The following is a 22475-nucleotide window of genomic DNA, read 5'->3' on the forward strand; positions in this document are numbered from 1 at the left end:
GTGAAAGGCCGTTGTATTCAACGCCTTTTGAGAATTAAGTTACCTACTGAGGGAAACAGGAAAACCTCCGAATCTAGAGTAAGCATTCTGTAACGAACAGCACCAGATCCACCTAGGGCATCCTTTAAAGTCTGCAGTGCACGCATAAACTCCTTTCAGCCATGCATTTTCAGCTGTAGCATATACGGTGTATGTTCTAACTAATGAACAGCAGTCAATCATAAAAATGCAACCCATCCTGAAATAATAGTACTTGCAGAAAAGCAAACTACGTCAATTATGATTTCGTACTTAAAGGACAGTAATTTTTTACTCTATGCGGTGATTTGAAACAGGTCTAATTAAAAACTAACTTGTAATTACTGTATCTATGCATCTATAGAAACATTCACATATTTTCAAATATATACATTTTCTTCAATTTGTCTTAATCTTAAAACTGTTCACAAAGTAGCTTTTATTAAAAAATTAATACAAGGCATGTAATTTTACCCTATTTTGTTTACTTGTTATGAAAATGGATACAAAATAAATACTTTGACCATAAGCCCGAGGTGTTCAATGCCTTCAATCAAACCAGGCAATTAATATGAAATTCTAAATACAGAATATAATGCCACATAAATAGTGTAACAGCCAAGTCCTGTCGAAGAAGCCATATGTTTTTTCCCATTGTTCAAAAAAAGGAGATGACTTCCCGTCACTTATGTTTCTGATTAGCAAGGTGATTTATGCCACAATCACTAAAAATGCCAGCAAGTGAATGAGAAAATGCATAGTGACTGCAGCAGATGTGCACAATAAACAGGAGCCCCATTGTAATCTCCGGTGCTTGGTTTATATGAAGGTGATGCAGGAAACACTCTTGGATATGGCAAAGTCACTCTTTTTTTACGTTTGACTATAAATGATATGAAATAAATTGTGTGTTTTATACTTTATGGCATGCATACATTGATAAATTAGGTAGCGTTTTGTATCCCGACTTATCTACAAGACAAACCTGGCTAAGATCATGGGGATTAATTGCTTCAGAAGTGTGAAATGCAGCTTTTCCATTCTTTTCTGCACACTCAGTGAAGAAACAATGATTAATCACTGTTTAACTATTCTCCTGAGGATCTACAAGATTGCCAAAGCAGGACTTATCCTCATAAATCCAAAAAATACAGGTTTAGATTTGTTGCCAGCAACTGAAAGTACATGAACTTAAACCCATTTGTTATCAGATTAAAATCACGTCAAGGTTTCAGAATCTCATGGTTCACAATTCCCTTTTAATCAGTGACTTCAACAAGAAATTAGATTAGCACACAAGATACAACAAAAGCACATGTACTTACAAAAGCAATAATAACCTATTTTTTAATTATAAAATACCCTCAGCCTAATCATATCAAATATACTACTGAACTTGAGCTGATAACCTCCTTAGTTATATACCTAGTTCAATTTCTCTGTGCTATTTATAAAAACTAAAATACATGTTATCAGACGAAAAATATTTTTAAATGGTTATTTCAAACAGAAAAATGACTACTTATTTCAAGAAATTTTATTCTTGACAGCTACAGCTGAAAGACAATTATGTGGATAAAATTATTTAGTTTTAGTTCTAATAGTACTAACAAAAACATTTTTAGTCTTTATAAGACTTTATGCAACTAAATATGTAAAATTTCAAACTTAAAGTCTATACTGTAAATGATCCAAAAATATGTAACATTTGAACAGAAGTACATAAGAGAGGTTTCATATATATTCCAAGTAATTTAGGCTTTCAAGAATATCTTCAGTCAATATTCCCTACATACTGAAGAAATTAAGTAACTCAAGAAATTTGTAAAATTTTTAAAACATACTTTTAACAATAGAAAACTTATTTTGTCACAGTAATAAAATATTTGTATCATAATGGTCAAATCATTATAAATTAAAGAATTTTTAAAATCCCCTTTAAATGGATTAGCTGTTCACAAAGTTTTCTTAAACAGGAATAATCTAAAATAAAAACTTCAAACTTCTATGTAATATAGAAACATAGTCACTTCTGAATTATAAGGGACCCATTTTCAATTTGTCTAATTATATGTTCTGAAACTCCAATACTTTGGCCACCTGATGCGAAGAACTGACTTATTAGAAAAGACCCTGATGCTGGGAAAGACTGAAGGCAGGAGGAGAAGGGGACGACAGAGGATGAGATGGTTGGATAGCATCACCGGCTCAGTGGAGGTGAGTTTGAGTGAACTCCGGCAGTTGGTGATGGACAGGGAGGCCTGGCGTGCTGCGGTCCGTGGGGTTGCAAAGAGTCAGACCCAACTGAGCAACTCAGCTGAACTGAGCTGAATTATATGTTCATCTAACTTCTCCCTTCCAGTTCATGATGCTCCTTTCAAGTCTACCAGTTTCCAACGAGACTAGCAGAACTGCAAGGAAGAGCAGGTCAAAGTGTTGGTTGAGTTCACCGTTGCATGTGTCTTTGTAAAACTGAATAAGGAGGAGAGAAAGCAAAGCAGATTCTGTATTTTCCACATTTCATTTTTAGCTAGAGTTGGCAGTTTCTCCATTATCAAAAAGTGAGTTACGTCTGCTGATATGTATGTGTACACTGAAAACCTAGAAAAATTCACAATGATCTTCACAAAAAAAATAAAAAGAAAATTTGATTCTCCTTACATTATCCAATTTAAAAGAACATTATAAAATGACATATTTAAGTTAGCTGAGTACCTGCCATAGAGTAAACAGTCAATAAATACTTATTGATCAGATGAACAGGTGAATTCAAATTGATTCTACTCCAAAGGCAGAGAAAGCACAGGCACCCCACTCCAGTACTCTTGCCTGGAAAATCCCATGGACGGAGGAGCCTGGTGGGCTGCAGTTCATGGAGTCGCCAAGAGTCGGACACCAACTGAGCAACTGAACAACTTCACTTTTCACTTTCATGCACTGGAGAAGGAAATGGCAACCCACTCCAGTGTTCTTGCCTGGAGAATCCCAGGGACGAGGGAGCCTGGTGGGCTGCCATCTCTGGAGTCGCACAGAGTCAGACACAACTGAAGCGACTTAGCAGCAGCAGCAGCAGCAGCTAATCCAAAGGCTGATGGCATTTTAGAGTTGATGAATAGAGCACTGTCCTTTCACCTTTTCCTGACACTCCCCAAACTTCTTCTTCACTTAAAATTTTTTAATGCAAAGAAAATATTGAAGAAAAACCATCCTTAAGTATTACTCAAAATATGCCACTAACATAAAACCTCACAGAGACAATAATTATTTTGCTTAACCTACAAAAACTATTAGGATAGACTTGGAGGTTGGGGAATGGCCTTCACTAATAGTTTGCAAAGGAACACAAGTGTGTCAGAATGAGATAGCTAGGATTTTTAAAAAACAAACCTGTACTTATAATGGGAAAGTCACTGCCACCGGTTTAAGTCAGCAACCTAAACAGAGAAGCAAAGTCACAGATGACAAAATGGCAGCCTACTGGAGAAATGTACATGAGACACCCAAGGAAGGAGATGGCAAGTGAAACAACATTAAATAATAAAGTCATTTAACAGGGACTCAGCCAAGAAGACAGCGAAGGAGCAGTCTGTGACACACTGCAAAAAGGAGCACTCCCTGAAGACCCTCCTCAGAGGCATTAGCCCATGAAGCACTGGGTAGACAAAGCACAAATATCACTTACATGTCACATGTCAGGCCACGATACAGTGTGGGCACATCCCAACGAAAAATGAGCGTGAACTTTCATTTTTGCTTAAAGGGAAATGCAAGAAGATAAACCCTGCCTCCAGAAGGAATCAGAATAAAGCTGTAAGAAGCCGAAGTCCCCTTACTTCCAGTCATTACTCCTGTAGTAGCTACTGCTCCCAGAGAGAACCAAGTACACCGATGGTAAACCAGACACACCGACTCTCAGCGCACACACCCTAGGAAGACAAGCAGATGTGTGCATATAAAGGAGAGACCACTCACAATGTCTTCCGGTCAAGGGACCAAGGAACTTGTTCCAGGATTTTGGAAAAGGTAGGGTCTGTAAAGAATATAAATTAGTTATTTAAACCCAAGAGGGACTCACTAAAGGTGCTGTGAGGAAAAGTAAGCAAAAGGCTAGTCAGGTTTTTGGTCTCACAATTGCAACTGACCCTTGAATAATCCAGGGGTTAATCTGAGTATAATTTACAGTTGGCTGTCTGTATCCAATATTGCTAGGCATCTGAGAATTCAACCAATCACGGACTGTGTGCTCCTATTTACTAATTTCTATTGAAAAACACCATGTGCAGGTGGCCCCGTGCGGTTCCAACCTGCCTTGCTGAAGGGCCAGCTATGCCTCTGCTGCCCTTCCCGGCCGTCACCCTCCCTAACGTTAAGCGCCACTGCGCTGAACACAGCAAGCAAGCTGCGGGAACCCTGCCCCAAGACAGCATGAGCAGGCCCTACAGCCAGAGCGGAAGCAGCACTGCTATCAAGAACCGGGCTCCCGAGCAAGAATGAGGACGACGACGGGGCTTTCTGGCAGTTCCGTGGCTAAGAGTCGAAGCTCCAAAAGCAGGGGCTGTGGATCTGATCCCTGCCAGAGAACTAGATCCCGCATGCCTCAACCGAGACCCAGTGCCAAATAAATAAATACGAATATTAATTTAAAAAAAGAGTGAGTAGGAAGAGCAACATTATTCTATTTCAGAAACAAATGAGAGTGATCCCAGAGATCACATTTTAGCAAGTAAAAAATGCTGGAACTCTAAAGCTATCACTGTATCCCGTATTTCTCGACCTGGGCTGAGGTGACTGGAAGAAATATGAGTCCTAAGGAACACAACAGACTTCTGACACTCACAGATGTTTGCATTCATGATTTCACCTGTGTTCAAGCATCCAGAACATGAAGTAACTTATAATTTTCCCGGTAAGTGAATTTGAACCACAAGCTGCCTACGGCTGGTGTGAGAAAGCAGTTCCGCTTCTGATCTTAATGTAACTGGTAGTTCTCTGGAACATACCCCAGAAATATCTACACATTCAAGGATTTTCAAAAGTTTCAAGACGTGAATCACTCATAGATCCGTGTTGTATGTCTTTGTTACAGTAACATAATATTTTTAAAACACAAAATTCCTTAACTGGAAACCACCATTGATTTACATCGCCAAAATAAAAAACACAAAGGGGTTAAGCTGAAAAGGAGAAGTCTAAAGAAATGGAAGGCAGCTAGCCAGGATGAGCCTTGATGCTTCTGGTGTGTGGCTATCCAGAAACGGAAGGCAGCTAGCCAGGATGAGCCTTGATGCTTCTGGTGTGTGGCTATCCAGAAACGGAAGGCAGCTAGCCAGGATGAGCCTTGATGCTTGTGGTACGTGACTATCCAGAAGTAACCCAAAGCTCCAACAAAGACTTTCACAGATGGATCTGTGCCTGGGTGTGCTTCCTTCCTTCCTGTTACCGAGGATAAACCATCCATGCGCTTATCAAAGGCTAATCTCTCCACATGTCTGCCTCACTTCAGCAAAGCTCTACTATTTCCTGCATTACCAGTCCACTCCTCTCTAGGGCATTCTCAATACTGAGGCACGCTGCTTGTCTTCTACTAAAATAAAGAATCCTCTCTTGGTCAGCATCCCTGTTAAGCCGCCAGTCATGCTTCTCCTCCCAGTCAACCCTGAACCCGCTCCATCCACCTTGACCCCACTTCACCGTGACCCCACTGCATCTTGTATTTAAAACCCCTACACTTTGAACCCACTCCAGTAAGACTTCTGTCCTCCACTGAAACTGCCCTTCTCAAAGGCACCGCTGTCCTCCCATTGATGAACCCAACAATCAATTCACAGTTCACACTGGCCACACTTCAGCACCGCTTGTCGCTGACAATCACTCCACTTCCTTGATATACTTGCATCACTTGGCTTCCTCGGCTGTCAGATACTCCAAAAGCCAGCGTCTTCCTCGTACCTCACTGTTTCTCTTCCCTGGCCTCCTGCACTAATTCCTCTCCTCCAACAGCTTCATTTAAAGTGCCCCAAAGTGGAGGCCTTCAACCATCTCTAGCTGTCTTATCTACCAGACTGCATCAACATTAGACCTTTAAAGATACCATCTATAGCTGATGACTTCTAGGTTGTTTTTTTTTCCCCCCATTTTCCCCCTGAACTCTGGGACAGGATCTGTCTCCTTGACCTCTCCACTTGAATGTATAATAAACATCTTCAACTTAGCATTTCCAGAACCAATCGCCTGACCTTCTCTCCCAAGTTTGCTTCTCTTATAACCTACTCCCTCATCAGTAAATTAAACTCATATTCAGACCAAAGACACAACTGAAGCCATTCTTCACATCCCAAATCTCAAAAGCCATAACTCAAATCCAATCTGTCGATAAGTCTTGTTGTTCAAACCACAATGCTCTCTCACTTCCATTCTACAAGGACCGTCTGCTTCTGCCCCTGCTCCCGTTACAGCTGCTTCTCAACCTGGAAGCATATAGTTCCTTTAAACTATAAATCAGATGTTGATACTTACTTTCCAATAGCTTCCAATATCATTCAGTATAAAAGCCAAGTACATATCTCTAAAGGCCTACACGCCCAGTCACCGCTCTCCTTTGATCCCTACTAGGCAACATTCAGAAAACTAGGATCATGGCATCCGGTCCCACCAATTCATGGCAAACAGATGGGGGAATAATGGAAACAGTGACAGATTTAGTTTCGGGGAGCTCCAAAATCACTGCAGATGGTGACTGCAGCCATGAAATTAAAAGACACTTGCCATCCTAAAGGAAATAAGTCCTGAATATTCATTGGAAGGACTGACGTGGAAACTCCATACTTTGGCCACCTGATATGAAGAACTGACTCATCTGAAAAGACCCTGATGCTGGGAAAGACTGAAAGAGGGAGGAGAAGGGGACAACAGAGGACGAGATGGTTGGATGGCATCACTGACTCAAAGGACATGAGTCTGAGTGAACTCCGGGAGTTGGTGATGGACAGGGAGGCCTGGCATGCTGCGGTTCATGGGGTCTCAAAGATTCGGACACAACTGAGCGACTGAACTGAGCTGATCCCTCAAGTTGCTGCAGTCATGCCGACCACTCGGTTGATTCTTGGACACATCAGTAACACTCCTCCATCAGAGCCTTCGCAGCTCTGCATGCACCACTCCCTTCCTCACCTTTACTGAAGTGGCACCGGTGTTACCTTCTGAGGGAGGCATCCCCTGGCCATCCCGTGTAATTTACACCAGCCTCCCTGTAAGACTAACTCTCCATCCTCCTCTCCTTGCTCTGTTTCCCTCCACAGCCCCACTACCTAACCAGCTACATATTTTCATTAGCTTCCTTCTTATCAACCTCTGCACTCTACAAAGCAAAATCATTAACGGTTTCTCTGTTTCATTTTCACTGTGGTTTCTCTTAGAAAACTCTTCAATGAGTACACTGGGTTCATATTTTCAGGAAGAATAATGGATGTTAGAAACAAACTGAGCAAAGTCTTCAACATTCTGAGGAAAATTATTTCATATCTAGAAACGTATACCCAGCAAAATTGTCAATCAAATGTGAGAACCAAATTTAAAAAAAAAACCCTGTTTCTAATACGCATAATTCAGAAAATTTATCTTTTATCATTTAACTTTATGAAGATTTGTTTCAATTGTAATAATAGGACACAACAAACATGAGTACTAACCCAGGAATATAATAAAAAGAAATCTGAGGACAATACATCAACTAAAGGCCAAGGAAATTCTGGTCCATATCAAAAGAGAAGGTCCAGGTTAAGTGATGTTATTTCTTCAGCAAGAGAGTAGGTAACCTTACAAAAAGTTATTTTATGATTTAAAATCATACATTTTAAAGCCTAAAAGTACAACTGTGGTGTTAACCATAAATGGAGACACACAGACTGACTTCCTCTGAGCATTAAGCAGAAGGAATGGTAATTAGAGTCTGTTTAAAACAAAGAACTATACACACAAGCAGAATAAAAAAAGAGAGACACAGTAGAAATATGAAGCAAAATATAGTAGGATTTTGAGAAAATGAAGAACAGTAGAAATTTGTTCTCCTGGAAAACAATTTCTACTGGTCAGTTAATCTGGGACAGGAAGTAGAATTAAGAGATACTCTGAACCGATGTATAATCACTGTATAAGAAATAATGGAGATAAATCATTTCTCTATAGTGTTATTTTTCTGAAAGTCATTTATCAGTATCACATTCTAGTTTTCAAATAAAATGGAAAATAACCGGTGTCAACCACATGTGGAGAAACTGGAACCCTCATACATTGCTGGTGGGACTATAAAACATGGCAGCCCCTGTGTTAACAATTTGGTGATTCCTCAGAAAAGTGAATAGAGAATTACACCATCACCAAGCAATTATACTCCTAGGTACAGACCTAATAAAACTGAAAACAGGGGCTCAAATGTGAACACGTGCACATAAATTCTTGAGGCACTTTCCTCAAAAGCCAAAAAGCAAAACCAAATCCTGCGAGGCTCCTCTGTCCATGGAATTCTCCAGGCAAGAATTCCTGGAGTGGGGTGCCATTCCCTTCCCCCGGGGATCTTCCCAACCCCAGGACTGAACCTGAATCTCCTGCACTGCAGGCAGTCTTTCCCATCTGAGCCACCAGGGAATCCGAGCATACTATGAACACAATAGACTATGACTCAGCTGTGAAAGTGCATGAAATACTGGTGTATAGCTGACACAAGCTGAAACATGGATGGAACTTGAAAACAGTATGCCAGGTGAAAGAAGTCAGACATTAAAGATCACATACTATACACAATTCCACTGAAGTGAAAATAAAAACAGATAAATCCTCAGAGACAAAATACAAACTGATGATGGATACCAGGTACTGGGAGGAGGTCAGAATGAGGAGAAACTGTTTAAAGAAAATTTCACCTCAATAAATTATTCTACAATCAAGATATTCTACCATCAGATCAGCCTTACTATTTTCTTATGTCCACAGTCTTTAAAGATTTGCATAATCTTATTTCATACTGGACAGCTGTTAGGATCAAATATTTATGATTTTAAAGCCTCTTAGGATCAAGTCTCAAGTTCACTAATCATTTAAGTTTCATGTCATTTTCCCCTTCCATTAAATTCAACTTAAATTTTTAAAACTATGTTATATTTTTCAAATACTACATCAGTTCATGACTACAAGGTAGGGTTAGGAGGTTTTAGCTTGTTTCTTTTTTATATTAATTTTTTAAATTAATTAAAAAAATAATAATGCACTTTAATATACAATTGACCTTAATACAATAAAACTTAAGATATATCATGTGATTTTTAACTTTGATGTACTCCTGTCCACTTGCTGATACATGCTTTTGTTGCCTTCGTTTTTTATATTAATTTTTAAAAATTGCCAGGACCAATGTGAAACAGTTTATCCCATCTGCCTCTATGAAGTTTATACTGAAATTTTTGTGTTCAAGTCTTTAATCCATCTGGAGTTGATTTTTGTATATCTTGTAAGATGGGAGGCCAAGGTCATTCCTTTGCCTGTGACTGCCCAATTTTCCCAATACTATTTACTGAACAGACTACCCTTTGCCCAATCAATATTCTTAGATCCTTTGTCATAACTTAATATACCATCCAAGTGCGGTTTTATTTCTGGGTTCTCACTTCTTTTACATTAGTCTATATGGCCATTTTTATGCTAATACCATGCTGTTTAGATTACTGTATCTTTGTAATAAAGTTTAAAATCATGAAGTGTGGTGCTTTCCGCTTTGTTCTTTCTCAAGAGTGCTTCGCCTATTTAGGGTATTTTGTGGATACATACAAGCTTTAGGATTGCTTTTCAAAAAAATGCCAGCTGACTTCTGATACAGAATTCACTGAATCTATAGATTGTTCTGGGTGCTATGAACATTTTAGCAACATAATTCTTCAATTCCATATGCAGAGAATATTTTTCCATTTCTTTGTGTATACTTCAGCTTATTTCATGGAGAGGGCAATGGCAACCCACTCCAGTACTCTTGCCTGGAAAATCCCATGGACGGAGGAGCCTGGTGAGCTGCAGTCCATGGGGTCGCTAGGAGTCGGACACGACTGAGAGACTTCACTTTCACTTTTCACTTTCATGCATTGGAGAAGGCAATGGCAACCCACTCCAGTGTTCTTGCCTGGAGAATCCCAGGGACAGGGGAGCCTGGTGGGCTGCTGTCTCTGGGGACGCACAGAGTCAGACACAACTGAAGCAACTTAGCAGCAGCAGCAGCAGCAGCAGCAGCAGCAGCAGCAGCAGCAGCTTATTTCATCAATGTTTATAATCATCAGTGTCCATATCTTTCAACTCCTTGGTAAAATTTATTCCTGAGTTTTACTCTTTCTGACACAACTGTAAATGGGACTATACCCTTAATTTCTCTGACAGTTCACTGTTGTTGCTGTATTTCAGTCGCTAAGTTGTGTCCAGCCCTTTGTGACCCCATGGATTACAGCATGCCAGGCTTGCCTGTGCTTCACTATCTAAGGAGTTTGCCCAAACTCATGTCCACTGAGTCGGTGATGCCATCCAACCATCTCATCTCTCATGGTCTGTCACTCACTTCTCCTCATGTTCTCAATCTTTCCCAGCATCAGGGTCTTTTCCAAAGAGTCAGTTCTTCACATCAGGTGGCCAAAGTATTGGAGCTTCAGCTTCAGCATCAGTCCCTCCAATGGACATTTAAGGTTGATTCCCTTTAGGATTGACTGGTTTGATCTCCTTGCTGTCCAAGGGACTCTCAAGAGTCTTTTTTAGCACCAACAGTTCAAAAGCATCAATTCTTCAACACCCAGCCTTTTTATAGTCCACTTCTCACATATGTACATGACTGCTGAAAAAAACACAGCTTTAACTAGATGGATCTGTGTCAGCAAAGTGATGTCTCTTTTTAATACAGTTATCTAGGTTTATCATAGCTTTTCTTCCAAGTAGCAAGCATCTTTTAATTTCATGGGTGTAGTCACCTTCAGCAGTGATTTTGGAGCCCAAGAAAATAACATCTGTCACTGTTTCCACTTTTTCTCCATCTATTTGCCATGAAGTGATGGGACCAGATGCCATGATCTTATTGTTTTAAATGTTGAGTTTTAAGCCAGCTTTTTCACCCTCCTCTCTCACTTTCATCAAGAGGCTCTTTAGTTCCTCTTTGCTTTCTGCCATTTGAGTGGTGCCACCTGAATCTTTGAGGTTGTTGTTATTTCTCCTGTCAACCTTGATTTCAGCTTGCGATTCACCCAGCCTGGCATTTCACGTGATATACTGCGCATATGAAGTGAGTAAGGCGACTACATACAGTTTAACATACCCCCTTCCCAGTTTTGAGCCAGTCCATTGCTCCAGGCAGCTCTAACTGATGTTGCTTGTTCTGCATGCGAGCTTCTCAGAAGACAGGCAAGGTGGTCTGGTATTACAATCTCTTTAAGCACTTTCCATAGTTTGTTGTGATCCACATAGTCAAATGCTTTAGAGTAGTCAATGAAGCAGAAGTAGATGTTTTTCTGGAATTCCCTTGTTTTCTTCTATGACACACTGGATGTTGTGTATTTGATCTCTGGTTCCTCTGCCTTTTCTAAACCCAGCCTGTGCATCTGGAAGTTCTCAGTTCACATACTGCTGAAACCTAGATTGAAAGATTTTGAGCATTACCTTTGTAGCGTGTGGAACGAGTGCAAGTGTACAGCAGTTCTCAATCTCATCTGTTTCTGTTAGGTCCTTGCCATTTCTGCCCTTTTTTGTACCCATCTTTGCATGAAATGTTCCTTTGGTATGTCTAGTTTTCTTGAAGAGATCTCTAGTCTTTCCCATTCCTTTGTTTTCCTCTATTTCTTCACATCATTTTCTTAAAAGCTTTCTTATCTCTGCTTGCAATTCACTGAAACTCTGCATTCAGTTGGGTCTATCTTTCCCTTTCTCCCTTGCCTTTCGTCTCTCTTCTGTACTCCGCAATCAGCACCTGGGAAGCCTCCATCCGCCTTACTGCATCCCTCTTTCTTTGGGATGGTTTTGTCACTGCTTCCTGTACAATGTTATGAGCATCTATCCATAGCTCTTCAGGCACTGTATCTACCAGATCTAATTTGTTGAATCTGCTAATCACCTCCACTGAAAACAGTGTACAGAAATGCAACTGATTTTTGAATATTGATTTTGTATCCTGCAACTTTAGTGAGTGAGTGAAGTCGCTCAGTCGTGTCCAACTCTTTGCGACCCCATGGACTGTATAGCCTATCAGGCTCCTCTGTCCATGGGATTTTCCAGGCAAGAGTGCTGGAGTTGATTGCCATTTCCTTCTCCAGGGGATCTTCCCAACCCAGGAATCGAACCCAGGTCTCCCACATTGCAGGCAGACCCTTTACCGTCTGAGTGAATTTATTAATTCTAACAGGTTTTTTTCTGGTGGTGTTTTCAACACATATATCATACCTCTGCAAATAAAAAGTTCTATTCCTTTCTGATCTGAATACTTTTTATTTCTTATTCTTGATTTCTCTGGCTAGAACTTCCAGTATTATGTCAAACAAAATTGGTGAGGTTGTTTCTTTTAATATGAGGAACACCATCTTTTCCTCATGGTTACTCATTATAAAAACTGTGATATATAGCCCAAGTAAAGAATACTCAGCTCCTTGGGGATGGGGGTAGTGGGGTGGGCAGGGGAGCTTGGGCATTCTCATCCACCTAATCTCAGGAAAAAGGCTTTCCGCTTTTCACTATTAAGTACGATGTTAGCTATGGTATTTCGTATGTGGTCTTTACTGCGTCTAGTAAGTTGCCACTATGCCCTGTTTCTTGAGAGCCTATACCATGAATGGATGCTGAATTCTGTCAAATGCTCCTTCTGCATCTACTGAGATGATCATATGATTTTCACCCTTCGTTTTATCAATGCAGTGTGTCACACTGATTTCAGGATGCTAAACCACACTTACATCCCTGCAAAGAGAGAAAAATCCCACTTGATCAGGTTGTACAATCTCAATGTATTATTGAATTTGGTTGAATACACTTTGTTGAGCATTTCTGCATCTGCCTTCATCAGAGCTATTGGCTTGTTACTTTTTCATAGTGTCCATGCCTGGTTTCAGTCTCAGGGTAATGCTTTCCTGATGAAACAGAAATGTGCCCTCCTCTTATGTTTTCTGCGAGAGTTTGAGATGGTTTGACGTTAATTCCACTTTGAGCATTTGGCAGAATTAATCAGTGAAGCCATCTGTGCCAGAACGTGGCTAGCACTTTCCTGATTCAATCTATCAGATTATTCAGATTCTCTCTTTCTTTAACATGATAGGTTGCATATTTCTAGAAACTTAACCACTTCTAATTTGTCCAGTTTGGTGGTGAATAATTATTCATAGTAGCTTCTTAAAACTTCTGTATTTCAGTGCTGTTGGTTTTTCCCCTCTTGGTATATCCAGCTTAAGTTGTCTCTATTTCATCTTTAAAAAAAATCACAACTTCGTTTCACTGATATTTTCTGTTATTTTAATTTCTATTTCATTTATTTGTGCTCTTTGTTTTTCCCATTATTCAACTAATTTTGTGCTTAGTTTGTCCTTGACATGTAATTTGAGTTATTTATTTGGGCTTTCTTTTCTCTTTCTTCTCTGTGTGCAGTTTTTTTTTTTTTTCCTCCATTGAATGAAATTAATTCTACAGTGTTTTACAAATTCTGCTCTTCAAATGCTATAGCTCCACAGTTTCCGAAACCCCCCACTCCTGACTCCACTGCTTCTACAACGGCCCTCCCCCCGCCGCTCCGTTGCCTTTCCCCACTTCCCTCTCCAAGCCGGTAACACTGGTCTGTTCTCTACCAGACTGCTTCTTTGTTGCTTCACTCGCTGATTTGCTGTGGTTTTAGATTCCACACATAAGCGATCTTCCGCAGGGTCTGTCCTTCTCTGACTTGCTTCACTTGGAACAATGCCCTCCAAGTCCACCTCTGCTGCTCCAGATGGGAGCTTCCATCACTTGCCACTGGCTGACTAGCATTCCAGTGTGTGTGTGTGTGCACAAAATATCTTCTTTCTCCAATCATCTGTTCACAGACACTTAGGTTACTTCCACATACTGGCAATGATAAAGAATGCTGCCACGAACATTGGGGTGCATGGATCTTTTTGATAGTGTTTTGCTTTCTCCAAATGTACTCCCAGGAGTGGGGCTGCTGAACCAAGTGCTAGTTCTCTTTTTTTTATTTTTTGAGAAACTTCCAAACTGTTTTTCACAATGCTTGCACATATGTCCCTTCTAATCAACAGGGTACAAGGGTATTCCTTCCTTCCACATCCTCGCCAACATTTGTAATTTGTGTTCTTTTCATGATAGCCATTCTATCGTGGAATTTCATCACGGTGGTATCACCACTGAGGTACCATCTCAAGCAAATGCAAATGCTTTGACTTGTATTTCCCTGATTATTAGTGATGCTGAGCATCTTTTCATATGCCTACTGGTCATCTGCATTTCCTCTTTAGAAAAATGTATTCAGTTCATCTGCCCATTTTTTAACCATTTTTTTGGTATGCTGAGTTAATTGAACTATTTCCACATGTTGGATATTAACCCCTTATTGGTCACATCATTTGCAAAGATCTCTTTGCATCCAGTAGGCTGTATTTCTCTTCTACTGATGGCTTCCTTTGCTGTACAAAAACTTTTAAATTTAATTAGGTCCTATTTGTGTACTGTTGTTTTCCTTTCTTTGCTTTCAAATGAATCCAAAAACTACTGCTGTGGTTTATTTCAGAGAGTGTTCTGATTCTAGGAGCTTTATAATATCTGGTCTTACATTTAGGACTTCAGTCTATTTTTAGTTCATTTTTCTTTGTTCTGTTGGAGAATATTGCAATTTCATTCTTTGACATGTATCTGCCCAGTGTTCCCACCACTACTTATTGAAGAGATTGTCTTTTCTCCATTGTGTATTTCTGCCTCCCTTGTCACAGATCAACTGACCATAGCATGTGGTTTATTTCTGGGCTCTCAAGTATGTTCCACTGACATATGTATCTTTCTAAAATTATCATAGCTTTGTAGTGTAGTCTGAAATCAGGACATGTGATTCCTCCAGCTCTTTTCTTCTATCTCAAATTTGTGTTATCCATTTGAGGTCTTTGGTGTTTTCATGCCAAATTTTAAATTATTTATTCGAGTTCTCTGGAAAACACCACTGATATCTCGATAGGAACTGCACTGAATATGGACACTACCTTAGTAATGGTCAGTCAGTTCAGTCGCTCAGTAGTGTGCGGCTCTTTGCGACCCCATGAATCGCAGCACGCCAGGCCTCCCTGTCCATCACCAACTCCCGGAGTTCACTCAGACTCACGTCCATCAAGTCGGTCATGCCATCCAGCCATCTCATCCTCTGTTGTCCCCTTCTCCTCCTGCCCCCAATCCCTCCCAGCATCAGAGTCTTTTCCAATGAGTCAACTCTTCACATGTGGTGGCCAAAGTATTGGAGTTTCAGCTTTAGCATCTTTCCTTCCAAAGAAATCCCAGGGCTAATCTCCTTCAGAATGGACTGGTTGGATCTCCTTGCAGTCCAAGGGACTCTCAAGAGTCTTCTCCAACACCACAGTTCAAAAGCATCAATTCTTTGGCACTCAGCTTTCTTCACAGTCCAGCTCTCACATCCATACATGACCACAGGAAAAACCATAGCCTTGACTAGACGGACCTTAGTCAGCAAAGTAATGTCTCTGCTTTTGAATATGCTATCAAGGTTGGTCATCACTTTCCTTCCAAGGAGTAAGCGTCTTTTAATTTTATGGCTGCAATCACCATCTGCAGTGATTTTGGAGTCCCCCAAAATAAAGTCTGACACTGTTTCCATTGTTTCCCCATCTATTTGCCATGAAGTGATGAGACCAGATGCCATAATCTTCGTTTTCTGAATGTTGAGCTTTAAGCCAACTTTTTCACTCTCCTCTTTCACTTTCATCAAGAGGCTTTTTAGCTCCTCTTCACTTTCTGCCATAAGGGTGGTGTCATCTGCATATCTGAGGTTATTGATATTTCTCCCAGCACTCTTGATTCCAGCTGTGTTTCTTCCAGTCCAGCGTTTCTCATGATGTACTCTGCATAGAAGCTAAATAAGCAGGGTGAAAATATACAGCCTTGACGTACTCCTTTTCCTATTTGGAACCAGTCTGTTGTTCCATGTCCAGTTCTAACTGTTGCTTCCTGACCTGCATATAGGTTTCTCAAGAGGCAGGTCAGGTGCTCTGGTATTCCCATCTCTTTCAGAATTTTCCACAGTTTATTGTGATCCACACAGTCAAAGGCTTTGACATAGCCAATAAAGCAGAAATAGATGTTCTTCTGGAACTCTCTTGCTTTTTCCATGATCCAGCGGATGTTAGCAATTTGATCTCTGGTTCCTCTGCCTTTTCTAAAACCAGTTTGAACATCTGGAAGTTCATGGTTCACGTATTGCTGAAGCCTGGCTTGGAGAATTTTGAGCATTATTTTACTAGAGTGTGAGATGAGTGCAATTGTGCGGCAGTTTGAGCATTCTTTGGCACTGCCTTTCTTTGGGATTGGAATGAAAACTGACCTTTTCCAGTCCTGTGGCCACTGCTGAGTTTTCCAAATTTGCTGGCAGTTAGTAATGGTAGTAACAGTCAATTTAACAACATTAATTCTTCTAATTCAAAAATATATTTTTCCATTTGTTTGTGCTGTCGATTTCTTTCACTGGTATCTTACAGTTTTCTGAGTACAAGTTTTTTATCTCCTTACTGAGGTCTGTTTCTCAGTATTGTACTCTTTTTGATGAGATGGTAAATGGAATTGTTTCTTCAATTTCTCTCTCTGATAATTTATTGCTGGTGTATAGAAATGCAAGAGATTTCTGTATATCAATTTTGTTTCTGCAAATTTACTGAATTCACTGAGGAGCTCCAGCAGTTTCCTGGTGGCATCTTCAGGATTCCCCATGTATAGCACCCTGTCACCTGGAGACAGTTCAGGATTCCCCATGTCTAGCACCATGTCACCTGGAGACAGTTTAGGATTCCCCATGTATAGCACCCTGTCACCTGGAGACAGTGACAGTCTTACTTCTTCCTTTCTAATATGGATTTATTTTTCTTCTCTGATTGCTGAGGCTAGGACTTCCAAAACTGAGCTGAATAAAACTGAAGATAGTGGACAGCCCTGAGATTTCCTTTCTTAATATAGGTGCTTATTGCTATAAACTTTCCTCTCAGAACTGTTTTAGCTTTCAATACATTGGATTGAGCATAATTTTTTTTCTTCTTTTTACTTTTCTGCATATACTAAAGTTTCTAAAAAATATATTACATTTTAAATTTTTAACTGTTTGTAATTTGTGAAAAGTATAAAAATGTTCAATAAAATCAGAAGGAACACTAGAATAGACCGCTTTGGGGGAAAAAATCTGTTATTCTCAGCTGATATAAAGGACTTTGGAAGTTTAAATATTGTAAAGCAGGAAATGATGAGAGCATCAGCATGCTCAATTTACAGACAGAAAGCAAAGAACAGAGCTGTTAAAGATTCACCTTACTGTAAAGGAATGATTCTATTAAAGAGTTTCTTCCATTTATATTTTGAAACATGACCACTGGTATCTGTGTTCTTACTGCAAAAGAACCAATTAGTGCTCCAATATTTTTCAGCAGTTACACAGTTGCACAGTTCTTTCCCCAAGTCATCTGATGACTTGAATCAAAAGAAATGAGAAGCACAGAGAAGACAACAGAAAAGCAGCTGGACTGAAAGAGAAAACAATGCCTCATTCCATTTATTTTCCCTACAGGTCAGTCATAAAGTGATCTACAGTAGGACTTTTGAAATTGCAAAAGTGATTCATCACTGATTAGGGAAATAAATATAATTATGGGTATCAGTATATATTCAATGACGTGTACAAAAAATGTAATAAAATAGAACACAGTATACATTCAAGGTAGCCAAGGCAGAATTGTTTCAACTTTTGTTAGCTTCATTTCTGCATTGATGCCTGAGGAAAATGTCTGATAAACGCAAAATTTATTTCTCACTATGGGCTGTGGTTAAAAAAAAATGTAAATACTGTCTATTTGATATACCTCAACTTTAAGTTTAATCATTCTAAGTTTGCAACACCTTCAACAAACTTAATGAACATCAGAATGTAGGTTAGTAGGTAGGAAAGTAGGAAAGAAAGAAAGAAAAAAGGTGAAGAAAAAGGAAAAGAGATAAGAATACAGAAAGTAAAGTATTCAGTAAGAAAAGGGCTGAAAGTATTCTGGTGGGAAATTTTTAAAGCCCAGTGAAAGTTGAATTAAGAAAGAAGGAAAACAATGAAGAAAAAGAAAAGACTGGAAGTTGGTAGGTCAACAGATAAATGGAAAGAAACTGTCAAGGAACTCTGTGTTACAGGGTAACATTATTCCCTGAATCAGTCTGCAATCTGAACTCAGTATGAGTGTACAGACACATACATACACGTATACACATACACGGAGAAGCTCCACTATTCTTGCCTGGAGAATTCAATGGACGGGGAGCCTGGTGGGCTATGGTCCATGGGATCACAAAGCATCGGACGTGACTGAGCACACAGCACACACACACACACACACACACATCAGCACACATTTCTGTGCACAAGTCTGTAAGACAGATCATGATAACTACCATAGGGTATCATTATGAAATCAACGTTTATCATCCCCAAAAGTAAATCTTAATCCCCAGCGTAATGGCCTAGGAGTGAGGCCTTTGTGAGCTGATTAGGCCCTGAGGGTGGAGCCCTCACAAGTGGGATTAGTGCCCTTATAAACAGAGACCGTAGAGAATTCTTTATTCTTCCACCGTGTGAAGGCACAGCAGGAAGACGGCCATCTGTGAACCAGCATCTGGATCCTCATCAGACACCAAATCTGCTAGCATCTTGATCTTAGACATCCCAGTCTCCAAAGCAGTGAAAAATAAATTTCTGTGATTTGTAAGTCACACAATCTATGGGGTTTTTGTTATAGAAGCCAGAACAGACTAAGACAGATGTTAATAGCACTGAATGTAAAACGTACATTTTGAAATGAACGTATACTTACCTTTAAGGAAAACTATTGATCCACAAATCTAGCTGACACTGGCAAATGCATGCTCCTGTTATGGCCCACAAATGAGGTCAGGCTCTGCACCACAGAAGTCTCCAGTCAGAGTCTTGGCTGGCCAACAGGAAGTGAACAATCAAGAAACAGATCAGCTGAGCTCTGCCTCAGCTGAGCTTCAGGATAAACAACAAATACCTAGAAGAATAAATAAACAAAATAGCTTCAAATATGCCTCTCCCTAAGCAAAGGACCCCTACATCAAAGCCATCAATGCAAAAAGCTGAAAAAATTTATGCCATATTTTTGGCTCTTAGGAGACAAATGTTAGCTTACACATTAATCACCCTTTCCATCATCTAAAATAGAAGAAACTTACTTTATAATACTCACAGCATTATAATACCAAAAAAAAAAAACCTAAAACACCTCAATATAAAATACATCACCTGTTATCACTTTGTTTCACTCAATGACATGAATTAAAAGTGTTCAAATAAGAAATGCACTACTCTAATACATAATAAAATAATAAGTATTAAAATTACATAAAATAAAAAATAGAAATCTGACATTTTAAAACAAATGTGAAAAAACTCCACTGAAAATTAATTCCAAACTACTAGTAAAATGTAAAATTAGAATACATTTGTATCAGTGTGGCAAGTAAATATTATTTGTGAACTAAAAATTAACTTCCATAGCCTTTTTGCCTATAGAAAAACATTTATCACCTTTAGTAATATACTTTAATACACTTCCACAAATCCTATCTGACAGAGATCCATCTCTACATAAAATTTTCAAGAATAACAACAGAACTTTTTAACTATCTATCTAAAGTAAAGAACCTCTAAAGGATAATAAATTACCAAACAGTATCTTTTCTAGATTTCATTCTGTATTAGCGCATAGCTTATTGGTGACTCAGCATACGCCCAAAAGGCAACAATACTTAGGCAATATAAAGTAAAATATAAATCAAAAACATGGAATTGAAAAGCATTATGATAACATATACAGGAAACTTCTGGGATCAAAAGAAATTAATTACTTAAAACACATTTTAACATCATATGCTACTGACAACAAATAACAAAGTATGATTTCTAAAGACTACAAATGAATGTAGCATCGATCTCTACACAGATTTACAGAAACTGTTTATGGTCCTGTAACTGAATATAACTCATGTTTTGTTTTCTTGTTAGATAAAGAATGATTTATTACATTCTGATGGAACATTTCCTTATTTTAACTTTCAATCTTATCTGAAAAGTTACAAACAATATGTTTCTAAGTTATATAATCTATGAATAGAAAACACCCAGATAACAGCGGCAGCGCCTTGGACAGCACTCTAGTCACATGGTTTTTCTGTATGGTTGAACTAAAAATTGCCACACCACTGAAACAAAGCATGTCTCCATTTCTCATCTTTCCCTGGTAAAAATACAGGCCATTTTTATATTACAGATGTCTCTTTAGAGTAAAGACATTTGAGGATCTATCAATTATTCCAACGTGTGTATTTGATTAATGTATTTGATTAATGTATGTTTATGTAACAGTATAGACTGTCATACTACTGTGTCAACACTACTTAAGAGAATGATGGCTATTTCTTTAGAAAGTACGACTGTAAACAAAGAAAAAGTAACATTACAATCAGTGGCCTCAAAAGTTGTGATTTGTTTTATTCCTAAATACTTATTTTACACTACAGTCAATTTTACATTTCCTATACTGCTTGGGACTATGATTCACTTTCTTGTTTAGCCAGGACATATTCATTAAAAGATTTCACTGACATACTATCAAAGAAGCCAAGAAGGAAAGACTACAGGGAAGATCAGGAAGCACGGATGGTGAGCTTACAGGAAGGGTGTATATTATGCCTAGACTCGTTCAGCAAGCCACATGCAGGAGGAGTGTTTACCACAGTCTCACTGAAAGGATATACCAGTTTTCCTTCCAGTTATTCCCTACGGAATTGCATAAACACTGAGAAATCTAGAAATAGACATACACATGCACATATAAAAATTATTGTCAGTGTGTAAGTTACTGCTGCCCTGGGACTGCAATAATTTATGTAACATCTGTTTTCATATTTTTCTAATTTTTTTCCTAATTAACATGCATATTTAACGCATAAATGCTCAGACCACCTCTTTTTCTGCTGACTGTGCCTCTTTATTTTTGAAGTTGTGCACTCCTAGGGAGAATTCAGGATAGATGGAAACCAAAATCTTATTGAAAGCACTAATTTCACAACGTAAACAACAGTACTAAACCAATTTTCAAAAAAAGACTACAGCCTTAAGAGTTTTCACAAGAACATTTCAATCTGCTAACAATAGTCCTACAGTAAATTAAGGTCAAAATACCAAAAAGTAACACAAAAGCACTATTCCAATAATATATTAATCTTCTTCATTCTTTTTTCTAGCTTTTATAAGGGACCCCCCAAAAAAAAACTTTTATAACTTCTATAGTTTCTTGTCTTGGTAAATTTTGGTAGCATTTTCAAAGTTTTATGCCTTAGGCAAATAATATAAATAAATACATCTCATTTATTTATCCCATAAATAAAAACATTCCTTCCATTGCAAGGGCAGAGCCTACATCTTAAAGCTGTCAGCAGAGACTTCAGCAGTGGGTCTCAAATTTCAGTGTCTATAAAAATCTAAGAAGCTTCTTAAAATGGACAACCCGAAGCAGACCATCCCAAAGATACCAATACAGGAGTGAGGGGATGACTTCAAGCTTTCTCGAAGGTTTTAGTAACAACTATGCTCCATTTTTCAGACGCACAATCTTTAAATTATTTGTTGAATATATGTAACACTTCATCTAGTCCAATTAAAGTGTACTAAACTTAATATAAAGATTTCAAATGTGTTTCTGAACTACTAGTATCAAGGTTCCTTTTCAACAGAAAGAGGAGTAATTAAACAAATGCAGTTTTAACTATACATAAAATGTCTCTACCAAATTTGATTTTCCTTAACACAAATTTTAGTCTTAAACTAAATCATTTAGGAATTTCCAAGTCAAGACATAGCAATGTTTAAGGGAGATGAACAGTTCATAAGGAAAATACTGTTGCAGAAGTCAACTGACTAAATAAAATATATTGTTGATAAGTAAAAAAAAAAGTTAAAACTATGTAAAAGTATCTAATACAATAACAGTTATCAAAAAAATAAAAGAAGTAAAGAGTTTACATCTAACTCTCAGGGATACAAATGGATGCTAAACACACACTGGCAGCGAAGCAGCATCAGGACAGAAAACACCAACTGTCCTTCCAGAAGCTTCAGACCGCCTGGAGAAATCAAAGCCCGCCCGTCTTCC

General features: G+C 38.8%; 1 protein-coding gene across 2 annotated transcripts in view; it reads right to left on the reverse strand.

Annotated features, from left to right (window-relative positions):
* Positions 1-22475, reverse strand: part of TBC1D5 (TBC1 domain family member 5) — a 589263-nt gene that overhangs the window by 419990 nt on the left and 146798 nt on the right. For both annotated transcript variants that reach the window (XM_068981508.1, XM_068981501.1), the window contains exon 3: positions 19116-19313. The gene's annotated coding sequence lies outside the window, so the exon portion shown is untranslated. The remainder of the gene's footprint in view (positions 1-19115; positions 19314-22475) is intronic.

Source organism: Capricornis sumatraensis, chromosome 1, assembly GCF_032405125.1.
Source record: "Capricornis sumatraensis isolate serow.1 chromosome 1, serow.2, whole genome shotgun sequence".
NCBI lineage: Eukaryota > Metazoa > Chordata > Mammalia > Artiodactyla > Bovidae > Capricornis > Capricornis sumatraensis.